Below are 19718 nucleotides of genomic sequence, written 5' to 3'. Positions count from 1 at the left end.
GTGTGTATGGGTTTTTGTGAAGTAATACAATAATTGTTATTTTTTTCCTCAATTGAGCTTGTGTGTGTTGGAATGGTCAACAATAATGTCAGAAAACAGAAACCACAGTAGCCAGCGCAGAGTTAAAGTTTATAGAGACAGAGAGAAAATAAAATAAAAAGAGTGAGCGAGAGAGTTTGGAATTTATAATACCAGCTTTGAGTTGGGAGTTAACTCTGGCAAAAATGTCAGGCCCACCCATAACTTTAGGTACTTAACATACAATATTCACTGATTGAGATCTATTGAACAAGCAACACTGGTTAAAAATCTTGTTTTAGTTGACCCCAGACCCTTGCAGCGTTGATGTAGAAGTCTACTCCCGGGTGTGTCAGGGCACCATGACATCAGAGTGTTGGTTACAGAGCACACTGGTGACAACATCAGCAAAGATGTCATAACTGCAACAGACTTTTATGTTTCATTAGAATTTAAAGTGCAGTTTATTTTCTTGATTAAAGGATTGTTTGGTTGTTGAAATGTCAGAAGAAAAATGCACAATTTTCAAAAAGCCAGGTCAACTTTTTGGAAAATAGTCTAGTTTTGTCCGCCCAACGGTCTATCCTTATTCTTCTAATAGTTATATGTGACTGTCAGATATTTTTTCGCTACTTACGTTTCACTTTGTTGGGTACTTATAATGAAGTTTCTGTGTAGGAAGTGCAACATCCTTTGGAGGCTGGATAACTGATAACGATGCAGTTGGCTGTTTTGTAAAGTATTTATAGGCTGTGTTGTTTGCTTTTTACACATTTTGTAAATCACCCTGATAAAGGCACTGTGCCAAAACACGTTGAAATAAAGAAGATTCTTCCAAAAGGTGACTGTGAAAGGCGACGTGACAGTTAAATTTTTGCACTAAAATGCCTGGTTAAGATAAGAAAAAGATTTTTCGGACCCATGGATTTTCATGTTCTTACACTTGGTGCTCCGGCCATGACTACTACGGACAGTAGAGGGCGCTGCCTTACAGCAAAAGAGAAAATGGTAATGAATACGTTGAATACGTTTAAATTACAGTGCGTTACTTTTCGTAGCCATGTACGAATGTTTCATGAGAACAGCCCAACCAATTGATTAATAGACGATCGTTCAATCCTACTGTCCACCAGAGAGAGCAGTCAAACACTCCATTTAGCCTGGTATTGAGTTAGTCTTCAATGTGGCCTGGGTTTTAAACCCTAAGGGCCTCACTAATATTTGCCAAATGTAAAAATGAGTATGTGGTTTCTCTGTTGTTCATGTGAGACTAAAAGTTTGAATTTTTTCTTTGTTCTTTTGTAACTTTGAAATGTTTTACATCGTTTATGAGTTAATTGTTAATTTGATGAGCAGATAAGAACTTCAAACTGGATGTGTGCTTTGTGTGACTTCTTTGTGACAGTTTAAGATAATGAAAATTAACGACCAAAAGAAAGGAAAGGATCCATTTAGACAAATTTAATTTGGTCATTTTATTCTCTGTTTAACCTTACCTTCCTTTGAATTACATTCATCTTTCTTCTTCTGATAGAGTCTCTTACTTTTTTATTGACCTGTGTTTAACTAGCAAGGCCAGTTATTTTCTGATAATGACAGAGCAAGAGGAAGATAGAATATTACCAGGCTCCACCAAATAATAAAGTAAAACGATGTAAGGGCTTTTCATTCAAGAGGATTTGAAGTTCACATAAAGTAGAAGGAAGAGCAGCATTTCGTGGATATTTGTTAAAAATTAAATTGGTTCTCTTCCGTTTGTAATATTTGTGTATTCAGGATACAAATCTAAATTTCAATTAGTATTCCAAACCCTATTTTGTATTATTGAAACTATTTAATTAATTTGTTCTTGTGGGCTTATTTCAAGGCAGTTTTACGTGTTTAAATTAACATTTTTACCTTACCTTATCACCTTAAAGTAGAAGAAGAAGAAGAAGTATCATTTGTTCTGGCCAAATGGAATGAAATTATTTATTCAAATAAGGAATTAACAAGGACATTTTGCCCGGGACAAGTTAAGACAACACTTTATATGTTTAGAAAACTAAAATTTATTTATTGGCAGCAAGTTTTGAACAGTAACATCAAACACTCTTAGTAGAAAACATGTTTTCAGATGGCTTTTGAAGCTTTTTCTTCTCTCATGTTTTGCTTTTTCCTGAAACGAACCCCAAGGAAATTCTACACATGAGTGAATGTATGATTGTCATAATGGCAGACGAGTCACAAAAAAAAAAAGAATAGCATCTCCGGAGTGTGCCTTAGATATATTTGTTCTTTTTACATGCCTTTTATCGTTCTCCCCATTGTTTTCTCTCTCGTCCCTTACGCTTCACTCCATTGCGTTCTCTCGTTTACTCACCCTTTCCTCTTTTCTTCTCTCACCCCTCTTTTCTTTCACCACTTCTCCTATGCTTTATCCCTCTCCCCGCCTGCCCATTTTTCTCTTCCTCCCTCTTGCTCCATTCCCACTCTCCTCTTATTTCCTGTCCCCATATCCCTCAAGCTTCTTTTTGTTCCTGTCTGTCAAAAAAGTGCTTCTTCAATAACAGGATGCTGCTGCATAACAGTAGCCATTATGCAAATCTATCTTTTATTCAATGTATCAAAAAATGCTTTCTTTGTCAGGGTAAGAATAAATATCCATTGGGTGATATTCATAAGTAAGGGAAGACATGCAAGTATATATATATATATATATATATATATATATATATATATATATATATATATATATATATATATATATATATATATATATATATATACAGTATATATATATATATATATATGTAGATAGAGAGAGAGAGAGAGATATTAAAATGTTAACATAAGTGTGGCATTTTTATAAAATCCAATTTCATTAGTTTGTTACCTTCTACCATTGCATAGAGTGTGAATGTAAATCACGTTGACTGTATGGTTTGCTATGAAAGCTTTGACATTTAGCTGATTTCTTAGGGAATATCATAATACACACATCTTTAATTGTGCTGCAGTTGTTCCATGGTAGCGACATTTAAATGACTGATGAAGGCAGACAATCTGTAGATTTCTGTTTCTGCTGTAGCTATGAAAAAAGCCATGTCTATCAACTATCAACAAATGCCAAATTCAATCTCACACACTCTTGATTTAGCACTGCAGCACTTACAGTGTATCTGCATTTGCCTATGGAATTATGTTGTAAAAAGATAATTTTTTTAAATTCCAAATTAACATGAGTTTAAATGTTTTGCACATCATCGTCCTCATAATTCCTCACATTCAAATTGCAAAATAGAATGCTTGTTAGTGTCTTCTATGGTTAAAGTCTTGCTATGGTTGAGCAACTAAGGTTGTTGTAGTGCTGTAGAAATCTACGATGCTGACTACCGCAATGTCCTTAGTTTCAGTTTCCGATATTGCATGTTATACACCCCCTCCCTCCTCTTCTCCTGTCATCTCTCTGCAGTGTAGTGTCTAATTAAGACTAAACTGCCAAAGAAATTGCTTCTCAATGTTTTAGCAAGTAAACAGACTTTAGGAACAGGACAGGAAAAAAACACTTTCATGGTTAAGAGAAATCTACGAGAATCCACGCTTCGCAACCTATGTGTATGATCCGCATGTGTTACGCTACGATGTAACAATATGAAGTTACTCTCATCTTGGCTACCTATAGATAACTGCTCTCAGAAAACAAGGGGTTGCTTATCAGGAAAACATAAACCCAAGACATATTAAGTGTTTGAACAAACGTCCAATGATGCAGTTTTTCTTTTTAGATTTAACAGTTGTCATTAACACGACTCTTAATAGATGAAAGTATTGCTCCCTTACTGCTTGATGTGTAAATAAGCATATATTTGCTAAGAAGTTTACAAAAGTAATTGAAAAGGCAATTATGTATCAATTCCTAAAACAGGAATTTTATCTTTATTTTATTTATTTTACCTGGCTCTTCTTGGCCACATGTCTAAGTATCCCTTAGCAAGACACTAAATCCCAAGTTTTTGCCTGGGCGCTTTACAGCGGCCCACTCCACCTTATTGGATGGGTTGAATGCAGAATGTTGTGCTGTGTACAATTGCATGGGGAAGTAAAGATTCGTTTTTTTTTTTTTTATATAATGTTAAAAACTTGTTTCAGCTGTCCCCAAGTTGCCAAACACACTCAAAAAAGTATATAGTTTCTCATTGAGTCTTGAAATTGTTTTTGTAGTTTGTGCCACTAAATAATTCAAACACTAATTAAGAAAAATAAGTAAGTGAAGTGCACAGAGACTTAAATATGAGATTAGTGAGACAGTGGCTGTTGCTGATTTTTTTGGGTGAGGAAGGAAATTGGAAATTATGCAAAAAGAGAAAAAGAGACTGGAGGGAAAAAAAGGGGGAGGAGAAGGAAAGAGGAGTCCGGGGAAAGAAGTGGAGGAGGAGAGTTATGATGAGTGTGTTTGCTGTATGAAATGCGCCAAAGCAATCAAGTGAAGCAAATGAATGCCTCTTACTCTTGAGAGAAAGAGGATATAATGATAAAAAACTGAAAAAAAATAGACAAGAGAGTGGAAATGAGAAAAATGAGAGAAATATGGACAAGAAGACGGAGCCAAAATCCCTTGTTTTCTATCTGGTAAGGATGGCGTGGCTGACACAGATGTTTGGATTGCCTATCAATCACTCTTGCGTGCCTCCTCTTCACATCCTCTTCACCTTCTGCTCACATCTTTTCCACTCCTACTTCCCCTTTCTTTTTTCTATCTTCTCTTCTGTTCTCTCTTTTCTTTGTCCTTTGTTTCTCATTTCCCTCTAATCTTCCTCTTCACATTTATATCCATTCTGTCCTTTCCACCTCGCCATTTCTACTTCTTTTTCTTCTTCAATTTCTACCCTCTCATCTTCCTCACTCTTCTAGCCCTCCAGACGTGCTTGTAAGGTTGTCTGTAAGTGTGTGCATGTGTGTGACAGAAGAGACGGATTGGTCTGTATTTAAGAGGCAGAATATCAATAAACAGTGAAAAGGAAAATGCTCTCATGCCTGTCCTCTTTCTGTCTCTCACACACACACACACACACACACACACACACACACACACACACACACACACAGTGTGTGACGTTTCACTATGTAGTGCCACAGGTTGCTAAACAAGGGGTTGAAAAATGAGCTGCTCGTGAGAGCAGGCAAGGAGTGATCACTCAAATGCCTCTTTGATCTTCTCCTCTCCTTTTGGTCTTCTCTTGTGTTTTAATTCTTCTCTTATCCCTGTTTTCCCTCCCTTTCCTTATCTTCTGCATTTTCTTTGTACATTTTTCACTCTCCTAATGTTTCCTTTATTTTTTTGTTCTTACTTCCTGTCTTAAACTTGCTCCCTCCGATCCAGAATCAGAATATTCCGATCCAGCCCTACCTTTTTCCACCTCTTCTGTCCGGCTAATTTGCTTTCTGCACTATTCTATCCATCTCATCCTCCATTTCCATTTGTCTTGAATCTCCTTTCCTCTCCTCTCTCCTCTCTCCTCTCAGGATAGAGGCTGTCCAATAAAACGCAATCTCTGAATGGGCTCACTTTGTATGTGTGTGTGCACACACGCACGCATTCACGCATGCACGCACACACACACACACACACACACACACACATACGCACATACACACACAGGCAACATAAATCAGACATAAAAAGCCAATCTCTGTCTGCAGTCAATTTCCATAAAGATACAAGGGGGATGTTCCAGGTAGAGATGAGATGGAATTGGATGTATGTAATGTGTGATGACAAATGTGTGTGTATATATGTGTAAGTCTGTTTTTGTTTTCATTTATTGTACATGCAGTGACGGTGTATTACCTTCCAGGTGCGTATCTTATGCCCATTTTTCTTGTGTGTATGTTTGTGTTTGTTTTATCAGCTCCCAGGTGGTGTAGACACAGTGTGACTGCTCGCTATGCTAATGATCCTTGTTTGCATCACACATCACACCACAGGCGTCGTCACATTATCCCCATTGGACACATGGATACACACACCTTTCACTCACACACATTCCCTATCTCCACCCACCTACACCTACACATGCATGCACGCACACACATATACACAGGATTTCCACACTTAAACCCAAAGTCAGATAATAATAATATTTTTCAGATGCTGAAAAATCTGTTACCAGTATAAATTTGAAGTTTAAATTGTATTCAGAATTGAGAAATGTGGGCCCTTATCTGTTTCATAACATAAATAAATTTAAAAAAGCTACAGTATGTTAAATACTACTATCTATTCACACACAAGCAGACATGATTTTCCTATGTAAAGTAGGAGAAAAGCTTGTATCACAGTGGAATCAAGCTTGGTTTTACACCTACACATGCACACACACACACACCACATATTGTAGTGAAAAGCTTTACACTTGCACAAGGACATGTGCAAAAAATAACAGCATAGAGACTGCAGGGACACACCCACCTGTCTCTCTTTCTCTCTCTCGCTCTCTCTTTCTCTCTCTCTCTTACTCACTCACTCACTCACTCACTCACTCACACACACACACACGCATCAATAAGGACAGTGCGACCTGTGCGAGCTAAGAGTTACACACCACTTTGCTGTAATAACTGGGACTACATCTAATCTTGTTTCCATTAGGTGTATGCTCTAGAAGGGTGTGTGTGTCTGCCTGCGTGTGAGTGGGATGTGTGTGTTTCTCTAATCATGTGTGTCTAGGTGTGTGTGTGAAGACTGAGATGGTGTCCATATGAGCATACATGCTTTAGGGTGGGTTGTCCAGTCCTTAATTATGTTTTGGAGCTGTGAAAGGCTGAATCAGCGAATCCCTGATAGACCTGCTCAGCCTTGGCCAGTACTTCAATTTGCCAATCACAGTGCGTACGTTCTCATGCCTGTCCTCTTTCTGTCTCTCTCTCTCACACACACACACACACACACACACACACACACACACACACCCACACGCATGCATGCAAGTACACAGGCATACCGAGTAATACATAAAGACACACACAAATGCACAATTCAAACAAATTAATCAGATACGGCAACTCAGTCTCAGAGAAACACATGCCAGGATGCATATTCAATCAAATGTACTTTAAACACATACTGTACACAAGCATGAAGACACACATAAATCACTGTAATTATTAAGGACCCTGCACAACTCAGTAATGTTTTGGTTCCTATATTAACTCTGCTAATAATAGTCACAATAAGTCTTATAATATCTAAATAATATCTTAAATTTTAAATTTAAATTCCCCACTGCATTCTTACAGTATAGTAATTTGTATAGCTAGATGAATGACAGGTCTCAGATTGGAAATACTTATAATTTTGAGGTATAGAGGTGCTTTTTTAGATCTATGGTTATGTAAAATGCTCATCCTACCTCTTGCAGTGTCAAACGTATTGCGTTTGGAGACAAAAACAGGAAATCATCAGTTGCAGCAGAGGGTTTGATTTGACAATAATTTGATAAGAAAAATTCTCTTTAGTGGGGTCTAAGAGAAGGTTAACATACTCCTATTTGATGTATATACTAGTAGTATATAGTGTATCCTCAGACTTGTCAAAGTTGATTTTGATAAAAAATGATGACGTTTTTATTAAAAGATGGGAGTACAGTTGCATTGTCTGCTTAAAAAAAACAATTGCTTAATGACACAGTGTCACCCATATGAAGTTCGATGTCTGTAAAATGACCCAAAACACAATCAGTGCTGCAAGTTTCTGAATAAACAAGCTGACAACATAATATATATGTACATATATAATATAATTTTCATCTTTAGTTTATTAAGGAAATGGGTGTGGAAACACACCTCGAGAAATAGTGCTGCAGATGTTTGAGTAAAAAAAAATCAGCCATTACTGTAATTTGCCAATCACAGTGCGCACACACACACACACGCACACACAAACACACACGCACGTACGCACGCACGCACACACGCACGCATGGGTAACCATTGTAGAGAACCCCAAAGATACTACAGACTAATATTTGAATAGTAAAACAACAGAGGTATAATAACTGCAAGGCCAATTAAACAAACGTTTCTTCCTGCTTCCCTTGTATGACCTGATGAGAGATAATTAAAAAATGCAATCAAAGCTCAGGTCAAATTTTCCTCAAATCAAATGGCTTTAAAATCTTTCCAGGATACAACACCTATGACCTTTGATCCAGATACCAAAGAAAACTCACCCAAATAAACCCTTTAAGAGGGGAAAGAATGAAGAACAACAGAGAGAGGAGCCATCTTCTAGAATTAGACAGAAATGCAGTATACACACCTTATAATAGCAGTTTAAGATTACAGTTCTAGTTTGCACATTTGGGACAGCATCTCACACTGTACTATTCTTCTGACCTCACATTTTTCCACTCAGCTCTCCTTTTCATTTTTTTCTCACCACAGGAGCAGCATTGGTGAGGTGCAGTCATCCAATTATCCAATCAGTGAGCTCACTGTTGGCTGTATCACCGACGATACACCTCTTCACCTTTCTCACTCATCTTCACAGTCAATTTACCACACACACTTTTGAAATCCTATCTCCTTCCCACCCCCAACCCAAGTCACATCAGAATAACCTTCTCATCCTCCTCCATAGTACGAGAACAATGCTGGGCTTGTAGAGCACCAGGATTCCCATTTCACTTCACCTTCCCAAATGTTTGGTCAAGAGTAGGAATTCAGTGTTTATATTGTTAATTGCATGTCATACCACCTCACCCTCCCAATATGTTTCATCTGTATTAACTGTAAACTACAAGTATACAAATAGTCTGAAGGAGAATTTAGTAAAAGTAGTGGTGTCAAAGAGTTTCAATAACGCCATACATAATTGTTGTACACTGTCAACTTTTCTGCAGCAAATTTATTCTGATTAATTAATTAAATTGTAACATACCTAAAACTGACAGGACTGCAGTGGCCTAGGGGCGTAATTTTCATTTTCAATTTCAGGAAAGACATCCACTGGGAATTACTCAGGCATCTACAGATGTATTTTACCGATCAAACAGAGAGAACAAGAGCAGACTGAAGGTAAAAATTTGCAGAAAATTCACTCTGTCTATTTTTCTTGTCATGTGTCACCATACATCCCAAATGCTTTTTTCTTTTCATAATTCTTATTTCCCTTTTTAAAAGCATCTTGACCTAGACGTGAAGGACTCTATAGCCTAGACTTTGAATGTGTCATTGCTGCCTGTATTTGTTCTGTAATTAACGCGTTTTGTCTTTAGGTGTAATTTTCATCAGGTCACATTTTATGCTACAACTGGGTCACTGGAAGAAGCTATATTTTGATGTGAGCTGATTGGCTACATTTTCACAAGTGCTAACACTTCAGGACACAGGTATTATTAACCTCACTGTTGTTAACCGCTGTGCCCAAATTCTCATCGACAGCCCTATTATTGTTTAATAAATGATGAGCCCAACCACCTTACATCTGATTACCATTCAGTCCATCTCATAATTGCTCTCATTTGCTACTGTATGTCATTTGTGCATCTGATGTTGAGGGATAATCATATTTGATTGGACATGATATGAAAGTAATGATGGAGGAATGGATAGGTGGAGGATTTATATGATGGAGAGTGATGTGGGAAGAAGAAGCAATTTATTGGTAGGTGAGTAAACGTAAGAGAAACATATTCAAATGAGGGAAGGAAATCAAGATGGATTGATGGAGGAAAATAATATTTAGACTGAGTAAATATTTCCTTATTTGATGCTAAATAAAAAAAAAATCTAAACTCTGAACTCTATGCAGAAAAGTGGAGTCTGTTGCTACTGAATTAAAGATAAAAGCTGGTATCATGAGCCAAGAGTTGGCTCTTTCCTGTTCGACTAGACATATACGTACATAGGTCATACCTTGGTCTCAAAGTTATCATTTTATGTTGCAATTGGAAGCAGTCTGTTGTTTACAACAAAAACTAGTGTAATTACAACAAGAAGTGCAATGGTTCGCACTGAGTCAGGATATTATATTTCTCTCAGAGAAGCACTAGAAAAAAAAATTAAAATGAAGCATAAGGAGACGGAAAACTTAAGTTGATAAGCGCAAAGGCAGAGTAAAGAAGTAGAACATTAAAGAGCAAGGGATTTATAATTGTTTCTGAGTATGTGATGGAATATTAAATTCCTGTGAGGGGAGTCTAGTGGTTACTGAAAACTGTAGAGAGAAACAAAGTTGCATACACATGAAGTGACAGTGAGGCCTCTGTGGGTGCAAGAAATAGAGGTATATTTGATGACAACAGTCGATAATTGTAGTATATGAGATGTGCTTGGGATCAGAAAGACTCTTTTATTACAACCTCCTATTAGAACATTCCACAGCAATTATAAAGAAACCACCGTAAAACAAAAAATACACTTTACTGAGAGTTTGTAATTTTATTTTACCTAACGGTTCAAATTCAAAGTCCTTATCTTATCCAAGCTGCTTCTGTGCTAGGAGTTGGCTGGCTCAGCAAGAGGAAAACTCTGATAAACATTGTGAGCAATATTCACTGCAGGACATAAAGTTCTAAACTTGACTGTACACAAACATCCAGTCCCAATTAAAGCCGCTACAATCACGGTCTACCAACCATGTATTACTCATGCATAGTTGGACACTTTTTGCAAAATAACAGGAGGGCAAGGGCCAGTTAATAAACAAACATAAATCATATTTCTCAGATTAAACGAATAATGTCTAAAATATCTAAAATGTATCTTTCTTTTGATTATCAAATTAATTGACTTATCAACTTATGAACTAACTTAACTTGGCACATTGATTGACTCTCGGCCTAAATGACGGATAAATCAGATATTTTATTGATTATGTAATAACTGCTACTCCATTTTAGGTGTAAATGCTTTGGTTTCATTTAAAAGAGAGTATACAACACTAAGCATCAGGGACCACCACAGTGAAAAAGAAGCATTAACCACAAATTTTGGCACTGCAATGCTTTTGTGTCCTTATTCAGATTCCTGCAGATGTGTGTGTGCGTGTGTGTGTGTGTGTGTGTGTGTGTGTATAGACCCCAGTAAATCAGCATCAGTTTTTTGTGTAAGTTTGCTTGATGAAGCATATTGTATGTGTGCAAATATGATGAGTTGCTGTGTGTGTGTGTGTGTGTGTGTGTGTGTATATGTGTATGTGTGTGTGTGTGTATGTCTGCGCACGCTGCTTCAGCCTTAATTTGATGTCTAAATAAGTGGTTCCTGCCCCCAGGGGTTCCCTAGCAATATATCACCGCGGAAACAATGGAACTGCCGTTGTCATCGTCCCCAGGGACCAGCCGCTTGCCCGCTCATGCATGGCCTTTGTGGGAAATGAGGACCTGGCAAACAACGCAACAACGTTAAATGATATGCGCGCACACACACACACACACACACACAAACAGGGTTTACACTCTGATATGTGCTCACATAGAACCCGCAACCTTCCCAATGTATTTCTATATTATTTTCTTGATATGTACACCCTCTTTTTTTGTACCTTCTCTTTTTTCTCTCCTTGCTCCCTCCCTCTCTCTTCTCTCTCTTTTCTCTGCTACACTTCTCTCTTCCCAAGGTGAGATGTTTGACAGTTGCTATAAATAGATTGGATTTTTGTGAAGTGTCCAAAACAGCACAAAGGGAATATTTAGAAGACCTTGAACATCCGCTGAGGGAGGAGAGACAGACCGTAAGAGACGAAGACAAAAAGGGGAAAGAATGCATATGCATTCAAACCTCTTGATGACATGATGACTCGTTTTTTTCCTTGCTGTCCTGTCCAGGGCTGTCATTGATGGTATCAGCTGTTCTCATCAGCTGGTTACATCAGCTCTCATCTATCCAATAGCTCAGCGACACACCCACATTGTTAGCCTATCATCCTTCTGCTGCCTCTGTTCAAATATGATTCTCTCCATGCCTCTGGTACATTAATGCTGATGTTGAGAGTATGGTACATTTAAGGCTGTTGCGCTACTGAAATCCCATTTCTCTTTTGCTGTCAGCTGTCAATACAATGCAAACTGTTGCAAATGGCAAAGTGCCACTTCACCTCCCCATGACCACCAAGCAGATTCATTAGCTCCATCACCCTCATCAGAATCATCGACCTTCGTGGCCACCAGTCTGGACTCCATGGGGGGAAGATTTATCATGCTGCTGCGTATGAGCCCCTCGAGTTAGAAATCTCTCTTGAGAGTTTAAACACCAAATACTTTCTGCCAAGACTTAAAGGTCCTCTAGGTAGCATTGCGAAGATCCAGGACTTAGTCAAAAAGTTTTAACATTGGCAACTTCTCAGTCCCTGCCCCCACAAGGGAGCCCAAAACGGTCTCCTAAGCCCCTCCCCCCACAAGGGAGAGCTGTGCACAGTAGAACAGGAGGTAACCTGCAGCCTGTGCGTGGGGAAGAGGGAGGGGAGGATGCTAAGAAATGTGTGTGTATGAGCAGTGATTGACATGCAGTTAGACACCCCCCCCCGGCCCTGATTGGTGCATCTGAAACGGGAGCGGTGGATCTCTGCAAATCGCACTACAGGCGTAGGTGCTAGAGGAGACTGATTTATTTTTAATTATCTGCTTCATGTAGTTCTACTCCAGCATAGGGTCAGTTTCAGAAAATATGACAAAAAGTTAAGTTTAATAAGGCTTACCTACTGTACCTTTAATTATTATATTTCATGTGTTACAATACAAATTCATCCTACTTCATACACTTGTCTCTCCTGATTGAACTACAGGAAGCTGTGTAATGGAAGACTACTACTTACAGACTACAGCTTGGGCACAGTCTTTTGCCCTCACTATTTGTGCAGGTGCACAGTCATACAGTGAGCTGAACAACAAAGGTTGAAGAGAGGGACTAATGCAATTATAGTGATTACAAATCAGAAAAATATGATATACTGTGAACAAGAGTTTGACAAAAGGCATTGCATTATTCAATGGGATAAGATCAGACTGTCAGATCAGCAGTGGATGAAAAAAGGCTGCACAGAGCACTGGGGAACACTTTAATGCTACCGTTATTGCACTGAAAGATGGAAGTGAGATACTTCTGAAGGAATGGCCGCTCTGCCATCTATTGATGGGTCACTCTCAAGGTACACAACACCCCAATAATCTAGTGTAATCACATTAAAGCAATAATGTACTGGAAGTGTTTGCATCATTTACATAATAACAAGCTGGTTTACGAGGATTAATTTAACAATCACAATGATGTGGCATGTATTATGTCACTGTGGATACTACATTAATGAGTATAAATGCGATCTGCAGTATATAAATATAATTTGCGATACATTTTGCTTGGCCTAATGGTAATATAACTCTACATGATAGAGACATGATTGGACAACAAACCAACAATATTCCCAAAGGTAGCATTTGAAATCAAGTAGCTTTTTTTTGCGAGCGTGGATTTAATTGAGCAGTACTTATCAAAAACGATATACACTGTACACTTGAGCACTAAATTAACAAACAGAATGGGAAGTTTGGCAGCATTCCATGTTGTCAACAAGTACTTCATTTGTAAATTGGGCATCTTGTGATATGTTTTCCCTGCTTTTAAACCCAATCATGAGATTGTTAGAGTTTCCTAAAGACTGAACTGAACCAAGCTGTGTTCCCTTTCAATGTTAAAACTCCTACATATCATTTTGTAAACAAGATAATTAAGTTTCCAATCAATCATTGTTAACTTGAGTTGAGGTTCCAGTTTGTCTGACTTACACATCTTTCTCACGTTTTATTCTCATGATGCCGGATGAATAAATGGATAGACAAATTTGCAAATTATGTGGTTTAATTAAAATGTAGAATGCTATTTAAAGTTTGGTTAAGTAAATATGGTAAACACTGTACAGCTATTTTTCAAAGTAAACGTGTAATCAGTCATTGCAAGCAGAGGTTAGGCTTTCAGTCTTAATTGCCTGTGTGACTAAGATGTAATTTTCTGTCTCTCACCGTCTCTCTCTATGTCTCAGTTTGTAAACTCTCAGATAATCAACTCAACTTACCTTCCAAAATAAATCTCCCTCGTGCCACGCAATCATTTACCTTACTAGGAAATCAATTAGCTATTAGCAATTAGCTATTAATAGAAAGCTGACAAACAATGGGACACCATATATCATGACGAGAGCTGATGTTTTTAATTAGTGTAACATTTAACATCAATATCCGTAACCGTTATGTAGACATAATGAAGAGATATGACTGCAAAGTGTCTGTTGTTGAGCTCCTTGCAGATGGTGTTAATTGTGTGTTTTTGGCATATGTGTGTATGAGAAATATGTTAAAGGAGACATGTCATGCTCTTTTTCAGGTTCATACATGTATTTTGGGGTTCTTTTAGAACCCTTGAAATGGTTGTGACAGTGTTTGTATTGAAATAAGAGGCTGCTGCAGCCCACCGTATGAGTTGAGCAGAGGCTCCTCAGTTTGACCAGCGGGCAGCGGCTGGGCGGCAAACACACAACAGGCCGCCGGACGGTGTTGCTAAGAACTTGCATTGTATAACTATTATCAGACCGGTCCTCGCGGCCTCAAAACTCCCACCGGGAGAATGTCACCAAAATGAATGTGCAAAAGCACCAATAAAGTGACGTTTCTCATGGTACGTCCCCTTTAAGGCTGTACCAGCTACAGATTATGTAATTAAATGTATAAAAAAGTTGTTAGCTGTTTAGGATACACTGATTGAATCTATTGTTTGTTGTGCATTGTATGTACTTCTTTACTTTAGTTTAATTCCTAGTAGGAACTATTACTACTATTACTAATATAGAAAATCAATGTTGTTTTCTGTTCTATTTTCTGAATACATGCCTTGTTGTGTCTTTTTGGACCTCTTGATTAGTTGAAAGAAGAGGAAAATCTAACTTGATTTACTAAACACTTTTCATATATATAAAAAAAAATGTGCTAGATTAAGATATTAAGGAGGCCCATTCAGGTCTATTTAGTCACAAAATTCACAAAAAAACAATTTCCAAGAGGCTCCTTTAAAATTCTTCACATATTATCATACATATTCGCATCGTAGCAAACAAAATTACTTTTTGAATCCATGATGATATTAGAAATGACTCTTCACATTAAAGACCCTCACCAGTCAGACGCATCTCTCAATGTTTTTTTTCTTGGATTTATTTATCCCCCTGTTCCAAATTTACTCCCAACATTAAGGTCAACATTTAAAGTATTTTCCAACATACAATATTGGAATCTAATACAAATATCATCCACTGTTAGTATGTGCAACTTTTTAAACTATAGAATGTAAACTCCCCCTGCATGCTACTGTAAAACCCACAAATTCACAGAAAAAAAAAACGAGGGCATGAGCTCAGTATCCTCAATAGTAGCTACAGCCCCGAACACAACTGATAGACATTTGGAGCTAACATTTCTTTGATTTAAAGAGTCACAGGTAAAAAACGTGGAGCAAAAACCACTGATCTACAGCGTCACTGCAGGATATTTTTACATGCAAAATGCAGGTAAGGTTTCTACCTTATATCTTTGCTAGCTACAAAATGAAATATTAGGCTACTTTTAACAAATTGGATTGATAAACTGACTTTTTAATATTATAAAATAAGGCTATAAAAGTATTGAAATACAGTCTGGCTGGTTTCTACCATGCATTTCTTCCCTGCAGCTGCAGTGTTGTTGTGTTGCAGTGAGTGGGAGATTGAGAGAAGTAGAGAAGGGTACAGATCAAGCAGCAAGAACACAGAGATGGTAGTAATAGCGGTGTAAATATGTCAGTGTGGCCGAGCTATGAAACAGGGAAGTTGACCTTGGTCATAGTTTAAGACCTGTCTTTTAGAGAGCAATTTGTCTGCTCAATGCTTCTCTTTCATTGAATCGCTTTCTTTATTATTTGTCTCTTAAGTCCTCCTTTTCTTCTGTTTAATTCATTTTCCCTCTTTTATCACTCACTTCATAATTCAAAATCCTTGTTATCACTTTGAAAGCTCTGCTTGGTCAAGGTCCTTCTTACACTACAGCCCAGGGCAAGTTAGTTGTACCTCTCTCCAAAGGGGTTGTCTTGTCTTATTACTGTTTCAACAAAAAGGTGCCATACATATTCCCACACACCATCATGCAGGCACACACACACGCACACAGTATCTACAGTCTCAACACATAATTGTTGTGATGTTGTATACCCTTGCATGGTCACCTCTAACCCTTGATTTCCACCAACTGTGGAACGGCTGTGGATCGGCTCCGGAACGGCAGTGGAGTCAATAGATTTTCATTAAAGTCAATGTGTGTATTTTCACTGACTGAAGCCCTCCAGAGCAGATACGCAGAGCTTCTATCTTTGCAATTCAGCACAAGGCAGATTGTGCGAGACAGGAAGTTGAGCACAGAAACAAAATAAAACTGTTAATTTTTTTTAAATAAAATACACTGGGCTCACGGCGGATCACATTTCATTTACAGCTTGAACATGTCATAATGGGCAGAGACAGGCCTGAAGTCAACAGGTCGGAGGTTTTGGGGTTCTGTTTATAGAAACTACATCCTGTTATATTGCTATCCTGTTATTCCTTGTGACTTCAGCTGTCAGTCATGGCTACAGCCGTACTGCAACAAATCTGGACCTGGGTATTGACGGAGCAGTGGAGCGGATTTTCCGCAGTTGGTGGATATTAGGGGTAACAGCTGAAAAGTGTTCATAAATCCATGAATTCTAGCTTCTCAACTCAGACAACTAGAGCACTCTGGATCAGCTGATGTGTCGTGTCAGCTTCCATATTATTATCACCAGCTGAGCGGCCTATTTAAAATGCTGCTGTTTGTTCTTGGTTTCCCCTCAGGGGTTGGATTGATCTCTCCCAGCTCTTGCTTTTGCTGTCTTTAAATTAGCCTTTGCAGGGAATGATATGAAACAGAGCCTTAATGCCAAAATAAAATCTATATTTACATGTATTCTCATTATAATCTTACTATACAATTGCTGACTGACTGGGTTTTTAATCTTTATGCCCTTGCAGGGACTGTGCTGAGATGCAGCAGTATTCTTTGACTCTAAATTACTAATATTATTATGACTTATTTGTTTATAAAGGTGACGACAGAGTTATAGCAGCACGATCTGCACAGAGAGGGATTGCGAAAGCTTTCTCCCCACCTTGATAATGACTCTGGAAGCTCAGCTGCTAATTAAGTCAATGCTCTAAGGCAAAGCAATGGCTGCTTTGGTGAGGCTGCTTAGCGCTCTAACGTCTGATAAACTTGGCCACCGAGCAGCTTCCATCTAGTCCCTGGTCTTCTTGTTTCTGGCTTCCTGCCAAAGTAACACAATCCTGTTTCTTCCAACAATTCAGGTGAGGGCAAATCAGTTATGGATGTGTTTGTCTGTGTTTCACATTCATCAACTTTTAAAATGTGATTAGCAAAGAGTATTGAGGATCGCTGGATGAATAGAGGACTAAATGAAAAGCACAGCCTTAGAACACGTCTTCTGGATTAATAAGGCTTAAATAAAAAGCAGCATCAAACATAATCAAACATGAAAATATATCTTGCATGATACAGGTATGATACAAAAACAACAAATGTTATTTATTGTCTCGTATGATTAATTTAGACTGCAGTTTGCATAAGAAAACACATAGAGAAAGAGAATAAAATCCAGAGAACCATTTGCTTTATTAAGATTTTTGTTTTATTTGACAACCATCATCAGGAGAAGGTAGAGGCATTTGGAGACACCAGATAATAAAAACCAGCTGTGCCAAAAAGTAAAAGTAAATATAAATATATCCTATAGTACATCATCCTACTTCCTATAAAAGCCTAACTCTTTTTGGATCTAAAAGCTTCTATAAAACTAAAATCATTTACACATTGTGAGTTTTGGGTGCGGCTATGTATTGCTGTTTGGTATTATAAACAGTGGCATGTAATATCATCTGGTTAATTGCTGCAACTGAGCAATCAGCTTCACATCTGGTTTACATTAGCGATTGTTTCCTCACAACTCTTCCTGTTTCTGACTATGGTGATGAAGTAAAGTGAAAAGCTTGAAAAACAACACATGGCTTTTCTGCCTAGCAATGGCTGTGCTGATCTGTGAATTTGAACGTGTAGTGTATGATAACATAAGAGACTATCTGTAGCATTTCTATTGATTGTTTTACCTTTCATGATGATTGAATTTGATGATGATTTTGTGTAAAGCACTTTGAATTGCCCTGTTGCTGAAATGTGCTATACAAATAAAGCTGCCTTGCCTTTCATTGCTGCACTAAAGTTTGTATAATGTTGTAAATGTCAAGCTGTTTTTCATTTTACATCTTTCACTCCACTGGCCTGACTGTGTGGCAATAAAATGAACATGAACTATGCCTGAAGAGGGATTGAATCTCTTTTAAAATCTGTCAGCCATATCTAGGTTCTGTGCTTATTTATACAACTCTGTGTGAGTTTCTACTGGGGAGTATGGGCATGTTAGGTCTATGCATGTATGTGTGTTCATATAAATATGTATCTGAATTAACAGGTATTTCTGTGTGTTTATGTGTGGTTATATTGTGTGTGGGCTTGAACAGTGAATGTACATGTGTGTCAGAGTGTGTGTGTGTGTGTGTGTGTGTGTGTGTGTGTGTGTGTGTGTGTGTGTGTGTGTGTGTGTGTGTGTGGGTGTGCGTGTGGGGGGGGCAGGATTAATGCCTTGCTGTCAAAGGGCCCCATATGATGAAGTAGTCAAACCACAGGAAGATAGAAAGAAGAAAAAAGTCTGAGTAAAAGAGAGGGAAAAGGGAGACAGATCAAATAGAGGAAAAAGATCAGAGAGAAGATACTGTATGTCTTTCTTTTACAGAAATGCCTGTGTTAATCATAAACAATATCCCAATCCAATCATCTTTTTGGGTGGTAAGTAGTAAATTATTATTTTTTGCTTTAAACCAAGAGGCATTTCATAAATAACAGTGTTTACAGTAATAGAATGTAATAAATTACATTACAGTAAATTATCAAGAAGAGTAAGTAAATGAAAAATAAAAACGGATGAGTCATGGTTTAAGATGCTGAGAAACTACTCACACAAGTGCCTTGACAAATAAATCATAAGCTAACTAGAGATTACATAAACACACTAAGAAAGTGACACTAAGAAAGTAAAGAATACAAATGAAGGCAAAGATATAATAAGATGTGGATGTTTTTTATACTCCGAGTGCTAGATAGGAGTATTTTGACAGAATATAGAAAAAAAAATTCCAAAGCCAGATTCTGTAATTAGTAGGGTAGTCAAAACTAAGACATTTTATGGCTTGCTAGGAAGACCAGAAATCCTCATCACAAGAAAGAAAGACCGTAGAGAAATGCTCTGTTTGAGTTTCTGATCCCCCTTCAGGAAGCAATGGTAATGCTAATAATTAAATAACTCTGACCTTGGGAAGGCTACCCACAAATCTCCGTAACTATCACCATAACTTTTAGTACTCTGCTAATCTGCTAAACAGTGTGTGATATGAAAAGGAAAGCTGTATGAGAAGGTGAGCAAAGAATGGGCCGAAAATGTAATCACAACTCCAAGGTGTGACCGAGGCGGTTTTAAGGTCCAGATCACTGCTGGATAATGAGCGAGACAGTGTGAGTCTGTGAGTGTGAGCATGTGTGTGTACAAGAGGGGGGGGGGGGGGG

The 19718-nt window shown here is 38.0% G+C and overlaps 1 long non-coding RNA gene across 1 annotated transcript in view; it reads left to right on the top strand.

Moving 5' to 3' along the window:
• The first annotated feature begins 11602 nt into the window (after positions 1 to 11602).
• Positions 11603 to 19718, top strand: part of LOC117944962 — a 10521-nt gene continuing 2405 nt past the window's right edge. The window contains exon 1 of the long non-coding RNA XR_004656712.1: positions 11603 to 11995. This is a non-coding gene — a long non-coding RNA (uncharacterized LOC117944962). The remainder of the gene's footprint in view (positions 11996 to 19718) is intronic.

Source organism: Etheostoma cragini, chromosome 5 (genome assembly GCF_013103735.1).
Source record: "Etheostoma cragini isolate CJK2018 chromosome 5, CSU_Ecrag_1.0, whole genome shotgun sequence".
NCBI classification, from domain to species: domain Eukaryota; kingdom Metazoa; phylum Chordata; class Actinopteri; order Perciformes; family Percidae; genus Etheostoma; species Etheostoma cragini.
The sequence above is the reverse complement of the archived record's forward strand: the minus strand, read 5'-3'. Positions and strand labels throughout refer to the sequence as shown.